At 40.4% G+C, this 7,861-nt stretch overlaps 1 pseudogene; it reads right to left on the reverse strand.

The window, feature by feature from the left end:
* Positions 1-4,555: 4,555 nt before the first annotated feature.
* Positions 4,556-5,436, reverse strand: LOC100483655 (annotated as a pseudogene).
* Positions 5,437-7,861: the final 2,425 nt, after the last annotated feature.

Raw genomic sequence — 7,861 nt, forward strand, 5'->3', positions numbered from 1 at the left:
AGATCAGGAACACGACAAGGATGCCCACTCTCGCCACTATTGTTCAACGTAGTACTAGAAGTCCTAGCCTCAGCAATCAGACAACAAAAAGAAATAAAAGGCATCCAAATTGGTGAAGAAGTCGAGCTCTCTCTCTTCGCAGATGACATGATACTTTATGTGGAAAACCCAAAAGACTCCACCCCCAAATTACTAGAACGCATACAGCAATTCAGTAACGTGGCAGGATAGCAAATCAATGCACAGAAGTCTGTTGCTTTTCTATACACTAACAATGTAACTGTAGAAAGAGAAATTAGGGAATTGATTCCATTTACAATACCAATAAAAACCATGAAATACCTTGAAATAAATCTAACCAAAGAGGTAAAGGATCTATACTCTAGAAGCTACAGAACACCAATGAAAGACATTGAAGAAGACACAAAAAGATGGAAGAACATTCCATGCTCATGGATTAGAAGAATAAACATTGTTAAAATGTCTGTGCTACCTAGAGCAATGTATACTTTCAATGCCATCCCAATCAAAATACCAATGCCGTTTTTACCCAAAGGATACAAAAATATTCATTTGAAGTGATATACGCACCCTGATGTTTACAGCAGCAATGTCCACAATAGCTAAAATATGGAAAGAGCCCAGATGTGCATCAACAGATGAATGGATAAAGATGTGAGATGTGTACACACACACACCCACACACACACACACAAACACTGGAATATTACTCAGCCATCAAAAAGAATGAAATCTTGCCATTTGCAACAACATGGAAGGAACTAGAGGGTATTATGCTAAGAGAAATAAGTCAGAGAAAGACAAATACCATATGATTTCACTCATGTGGAATTTAAGAAACAAAACATGAACATAGGGGAAGGAAAGGAAAAATAAAATTAGATAAAAACAGAGGGAAGCAAATTATAAGAGACTCAACTATAGGAAATAAACTGAGGGTTGCTGAAGGGGAGGTCAGTGGGGGATGGGATAATTGGGTGATGGGCATTAAGGAGGACCCTTGATGTAATGAGCACTGGGTGTTATATGCAACTGACGAATTACTAAATTCTACCCCTGAAATTAATACACTATATGTTAACTAACTTGAATTTAAATAAAATCTGAAAAAAACCTAAAACCCACAATTTAACTAGAGATGAAAGCTACAATGTGAAAGATAAAGAAAATACACTGAATGGGATTGTGGGAGATTAAAAAGTGCAGCAAATAATAACTGAACTTCATGGCATAGCACTAGGGGTATCCAAAATGAAACACAGAGGGATGGGGCACCTGGGTGGCTCAGTCAGTTGAGCGGCTGCCTTTGCCTCAGGTTCTGATCTCGGGGTCCTGGGACCAAGCTCCATGTCAGCCTCCCTGCTTGGCAGGGAGTATGCTTCTCCCTCTCCCTCTGCCCCTACACCCCACTCATGCTCTCTCTCTCTCTCAAATAAATGAATACGGTCTTTAAAAAAAAAAGAAACAGAGGGAAAAGATGGTAATTTAAAGCACTAACAGAGCATCAGTGACGTTTGGGGAAATTTCAAGTTGTCTTATAAATGTGCAATTAGAGTTTCAGAAGGAGTGAGCAAGAGGAGGGGACAGATAAAATATTTGAAGAAATAATGTCTAATTTTGTCCCCAAATTTATGAAGACTCTAATGTCACAGAGCCAGGAAGTTCAACAAAGCCTTAAGCACAAGTAACAAAAAGGGAAATACACAGATACCTTATAATCAAAGTGCTCAAAATCAGTGATAAAGAGAAAATCTTAAAAGTAGCCACAGGAACAAGACTTGTCAATTAAACAGATTTTTTTTTCCCTTGGAAACAACACAAGTGATGACAGTGTAGCAACATTTTTAATGTACTGAGAAAAAATATATGTCACAGTATAGTTCTATACCTAGTGAAAATGTCTTTCACAATCAATGGCAAAATGAAGACATTTTTAGAAATACCAGAGCAGAAAGAATTCATCACCAGCTGACTACACTAAGAAAAACTTTTCAGCATGTCCTTCGGGCATATAGAATTTATAACAGTTGAAAATATGTATCTATATAGATGAATAAAGAACAACAGAAAGAATAGCTCCATGGGTAAAGGTATAAGATTTTTCTTTTACTTTAAATCTCTTTAAAATACAACTGACTGTTTATGCAAAATTACTAACAATGTAGAATGAGGTTTTTAATTTATGTAAAAGTCATATGTATTATAAAAATAAAACAAAATTTTTCGGAGAGAAATGGAGTATACTGAAGAATATATTATTGTAAGTTTCCCATACTATAAATTAGATTGTATTATATTGTTTAAACATTGATTGTGATACAATAAAAGTGTATAGTTTAAATCCAAAAGAAACCAATAAAATAACAAAATGAAATCATAGCTGATAAGCCAACAAAAGAGTTAAAATGGAATTATAGCAAATCTTTTTTTTAAAAGGTAGAAAAAAAACAGGAACACATGACAGATGTGACAAATAGAAAATGTAGTTATTCATTAGAGAAGTTTCCTGTCTCTTCTGTCTGATAGTCCTGTCTTACTATCCCTGCCACACCCAGTCAGGGCCTGAGAGCAGCCTGTAGGAAATGTAGTCTAGCAAAAATGTGGAGATGGATTTCAGAACACAGTAGCTAGTGCCCTCAGACAATTACCTTCTCTGCATGCAGAGTTCTGAGATGCACTTCCTAATGGCCGTCCCTCTTTTGCATCAGTGTAGATAAGCTTTCCCCCGTCACGGTTAACTCCTTTTTATGTATGTATATATGTATGCATGTATGTACTTACTTACTTACTTAATTAATTAGTGCAGTTAGCCACTGTACAGTACATCACTAGTTTTTGATGTAGTGTTCAATAATTCATTATTTGCATATAACATGCAGTGCTCATCACCACACATGCCCTCCTTAATACCCATCACCCTGTTACCTCATCCCCCCACCCCCTTCCCCTCTGAAACCTTCAATTTGTTTCCCGGAGTCCATAGTCTCTCATGGTTCATCTCCCTCTCTAATTTCTCCCCCTTCAGATTTCCCTCCCTTCCCCTATGGTCATCCTTGCTATTGCTTATGTTCCACATATGAGTGAAACCATATGATAATTTTCTTTCTCTGCTTGACTTATTTCACTTAGCATAATCCCCTCCAGTTCTATCCACGTCAATGCAAATGGTGGTTATTCATCCTTTCTGATGGCTGAGCAATATTCCATTGTATATATGGACCACATCTTCTTTATCCATTCGTCTGTTGAAGGGCATCTCGGCTCCTTCCACAGTTTAGCTATTGTGGACATTGCTGCTATGAACATTGGGGTGCATGTGGCCCTTCTTTTCACTACATCTGTATCTTTGGGGTAAATACCCAATAGTGCAATTGCTGGGTCATAGGGTAGCTCTATTTTTAACATCTTGAGGAACCTCCATACTGTTTTCCAGAGTAGCTGTACCAACTTACAAGAGGGTTCCCCTTTCTTCACATCCTCTCCAACATCTGTTGTTTCCTGAGTTGTTAATTTTAGCCCTTTTGACTGGTGTGAGGTGGTATCTCATTGCGGTTTTTATTTGTATTTCCCTGGTGATGAGTGATGTTGAGCATCTTGTCATGTGTCTGTTGGCCGTTTGTATGTCTTCTTTGGAGAAATGTCTGTTCTTGTCTTCTCCCCATTTCTTGACTGGATTTTTTTGTTTTTGGGATGTTGAGTTTGATAAGTTCTTTATAGATTTTGGATACTAGCCCTTTATCTGATATGTCATTTGCAAATATCTTCTCCCATTCCAATGTTTGCCTTTTAGTTTGTTGATTGTTTCCTTTTCTGTGCAGAAGGTTTTTATCTTGATGAATTCCCATTGGTCATTTTGCTTTTGTTTCCCTTGCTGTTGGAGACGTGTCTAATAAGAAGTTGCTGCAGCCAAGGTCAGAGACATTGTTGCCTGTATTCCCCTCTAGGATTTTGATGGATTCCTCTCTTTTAGGTCTTTCATCCATTTTGAATTTATTTTTGCAGATGGTGTAAGAAAGTCGTCCAGTTTCATTCTTTCACATGTTGCTGTCCGGTTTTCCCAACACCATTTGCTGAAGAGACTGTCTTTTTTCCACTGGATGTTTTTTCCTGCTTTGTCAAAGATTAGTTGACCATAGAGTAGAAGGTCCACTTCTGGAGTCTGTATTCTGTTCCATTGATCTATATGTCTGTTTTTGTGCCAGTACCATGCTGTCTTGATGATTACAGCTTTGTAATACAGCTTGATGTCCGGAACTGTGATGCCTCCAGCTTTGGTTTTCTACACATTCAATGTAATCCTAATCAAAATAACACCAGCATTTTTCACAGAGCTGGAACAAACAATTCTAAAATTTGTATGGAACCAGAAAAGACCCAAAGTAGCCAAGGTAATGTTGAAAAAGAAAATCAATTTGTGGTTTTTAAATGTCTTCCATGTCTCCATTTAACTTTTTGAACATCAGAGGTATGGTTTTAATAACTATTTATAATATCTTCCTGTGCTATTTCTTTTTTTTTTAAAACAGGCTTTAATTCACTTTAGTTTTCTTGTATAAAACTTTGTGGTAGCCACAGCTGGAGTCTGGGTCCTCTGTATGGAAACTCTGGTGTGGGTGTTTACAAGATAGTCAGTGAATTTCTGATAAGGAGACTTGGTGAACACAGTCTCTTTCCAGAGGTCAGGGTGTGAGACAGCTGTAGGCCTTAGAAGTGGCATCAGAAGTGGCCTTGGTGAGGTTGCTCAGGGTGGCAGTGCAGCCCCTGGGTCAGGTGTAGCAGTTGTCAATACTGACCACCAGCAGCAGCTTCTTGGGCACAGGGGCTGAGACAATGCCAGCGCCTCTGGGGCAGGGATGAGGCACACCAGCACACAGCCACAGCAGCGGTCACCTTGCATGGGAGAGTGTGCAGCTTGGAGATCTTGTTCCCTCAGTAGCCTCTGCTCAAGGATAATGGAAAGCTTGGCCAGGATGATGGCCCCACTGATGGCATTGACTACTTCCTTGGAGCACCTAACACTCAGACAAACATGTCCGTTGTAATCTCCAATGGCAACAAATGCCTTGAATCTGGTCCTCTGGTCAGCACAGGTTTACTTTTGCACAGGCATAATCTTTGAAAATTCATCCTTGAGGGATGCCTCCAGGAAAAAGTCAATGATCTCAGATTCCTTGATGCTAGGGAGAAGAGATAGATCTCCTCTGGTGACTTAATCTTCACATCCTTGACCAGGCAGCCCAGCTTGGTGACAGAGTTCCACTCCTTGTCCTCTGCCTTGCCTCCATGAGCTCGTGGTCTTAGCTAAGGCCCAGCCCTAGCCCAGATCATTGCTGGGAACTTGGCCCCAGATGCTGCTGCAAAACCCTCCCATTCCAGGGCCTCAGGCCCTCCCACAGCACCAGCTGTGTCCTCCATTTGGTTGTTTGTGGTGTTTCTCAGAGAAGTCGTGTACTATTTTTTGCATATGTTTCTTTTCTGGGTCAGTTTCACTTGATTTGTTTACTTATTGTTATAGGTCATATGTTTCTCCTTATTGACATGCCTGCCAATTGTGATTGGAAGAATTTTACTTTGTTGAATGCTGGATTTTTTTGTAATTCTATAAATACTCCCCAACTTTTTCAAGAATGAAATGAAATTACTTAGAAACATTTGGATCCCTTAGGATGTCTCTTTTATGATTTGTTTGGTGGAACTGGAGCACTATTACCTCTAGGGCTAATTACTCTTCACTACTGACACAAAACCCTTCTGAGTACTGACACAATGATGTATAAATCTAGTGGTTTTCCACTCTGACTGATTTCAACAGCACAGTTACCACCTGACTCCAAGCACTAGGCAATGTTCCCTCTAATCCTATCAGGTGCTACTTTCCCTGGCATCATGTGCATGTGCTGAATATGTGAGAGAGACCCTTTGAACCCCTGGTGTTCTCTTTCATTACAGCTTTCTCCTCAGTGATACCCTTTGAAATCTAGTTGCCTGAATTTCCTCAGAAACTCAGTTCTGTCTTCTCAACTCAGAAAGTCCGTTGGCTCTATCTGAGTTCCCTTCCATGTGCTGGAGCCTGAAAACCCTCTCTAGGCAGTAAGCAGAGGTAATCATTGTTCATACCTCCTCTGTTTCTTCTTTCTCAGGGATCACAATTTTTCACATTGCCTGATGTATAAGGATTTGCCAACCATTGTTTCATATACTTGGTCTATTTTTTTTTTTTAGAGACAGAGATTTAGAGAGAGTGAGTATGCATGCTCATGTGCCTGCAAGCAAGCAGGGGAGGGGCAGAGGGAGAGAGGGAGAGACTCTTAAGCACGCTCCATACCCAGCAAAGAGCCCCCTGTGCAGGGCTCAATCTCATGACCCTGAGATCATGACCTCAGCTGAAATCAAGAGTTGGACACTAGGGCACCTGGGTGGCTCAGTCGGTTAAGCATCTGCCTTTGGCTCAGGTCATGATCGTGGGGTCCTGGGATTGAGCCCCATGTGCTGGGCTCCCAGATCAGCAGGGAGTCTGCTTCTCCCTCTCCCTCTGCCCCTCCCCACCTCATGCTCTCTCTCAGATAAATTTTTTAAAATCTAAAAAAAAACCAAAATATTCGGACACTTAATTGGCTGAGCCACCCAGGTGACCCAGGTCTGTTTTTTTCTTTTTTAAGATTTTATTTATTTGACAGAGAGAGAGAGACAGTGAGAGAAGGAGCACAAGTGGGGGAGTGGGAGAGGGAGAAGCAGGCTTCCTGCTGAGCAGGGAGTCCGATGTGGGGCTCGATCCCAGGACCCTGGGATCATGATCCGAGCCGAAGGCAGATGCTTAACCACTGAGCCACCCAGGCACCCCCAGGTCTGTTTTTTCATTCTTACAAGTGTAAGATTAAACCTAAATATACTGTTTTGGTTAGAAATAGAAGTTAGCAGCCAACTTTGCAAACTCTATTTAGAACTGCTGTGCAGTCAGAGATGCTTCTACCCAGCCTTTATTTCTTCTCTCTCCTTCAGTGGAGTTCAGACAAAAATCCTGTTATAAAGGCTCTCCCAGCTTCCTCTGAATGTGGTACTTTCTCTCATGTTTGTTTCCCCTAATAAAGTTCTTACACATTGAATTCTGTTTTAGCATCAGCTCCTTGAAGGCTCTGGACTAACACAAAAGGCCTGTGTAAGATACTCTGACCCAAAAACAACACAGAGTTTTTGTGTTCTTTGTGATATTAACACTTTTCTCTACAGAGGCCAAGCTTTATTTATTGAGTGTAGCCTGAAGCTTTCAAGGTATGCATGGAGTTTTAAAGGCATATTAACCCATGCATGGAATTAGTCTGTTCCATTCAATTAAACCTTTATGGATGTATATTTAATTTATTTCCACTTTTGTACCATTTCAAATATAAACTAAGGGAAATTCCTTTGTTCAGAAACCTTTGTATATCTGTCCAATCATTTGATTAGAAAATATTTTAAAAAAGAAAATGTATGGATCATGCAGAGTTTACACTACCATCTTGATGCATATCCCTAGCTGTTTTCCCAGTTCCAAGAATGTAGCACAGTAACTGTTATCTCTCATCTTTTATTTTATGTATTTACTTACTTAATTCTGCTTCATAGTCTTTTCCAAGGGATGGAATTAAAGGGGAAGTAAAGGGGCACCTGGGTGGCTTAGATGGTTAAGCATCTGCCTTCAGCTCAGGTCATGATCCCAGGGTCCTGGGATCAAGCCCAGTGTGTCAGGCTCCCTGCTTCTCCCTCTGCCCCTCCCCCTGCACCTGCTCTCTCTCTCTCACTCTCTCTCTCCATCAGATAAATTAATAACATCTTTTAAAATAAGGGGGAAGTAAAGCAG

Source organism: Ailuropoda melanoleuca, unplaced genomic scaffold (genome assembly GCF_002007445.2).
Source record: "Ailuropoda melanoleuca isolate Jingjing unplaced genomic scaffold, ASM200744v2 unplaced-scaffold9448, whole genome shotgun sequence".
Classification (NCBI taxonomy): domain Eukaryota; kingdom Metazoa; phylum Chordata; class Mammalia; order Carnivora; family Ursidae; genus Ailuropoda; species Ailuropoda melanoleuca.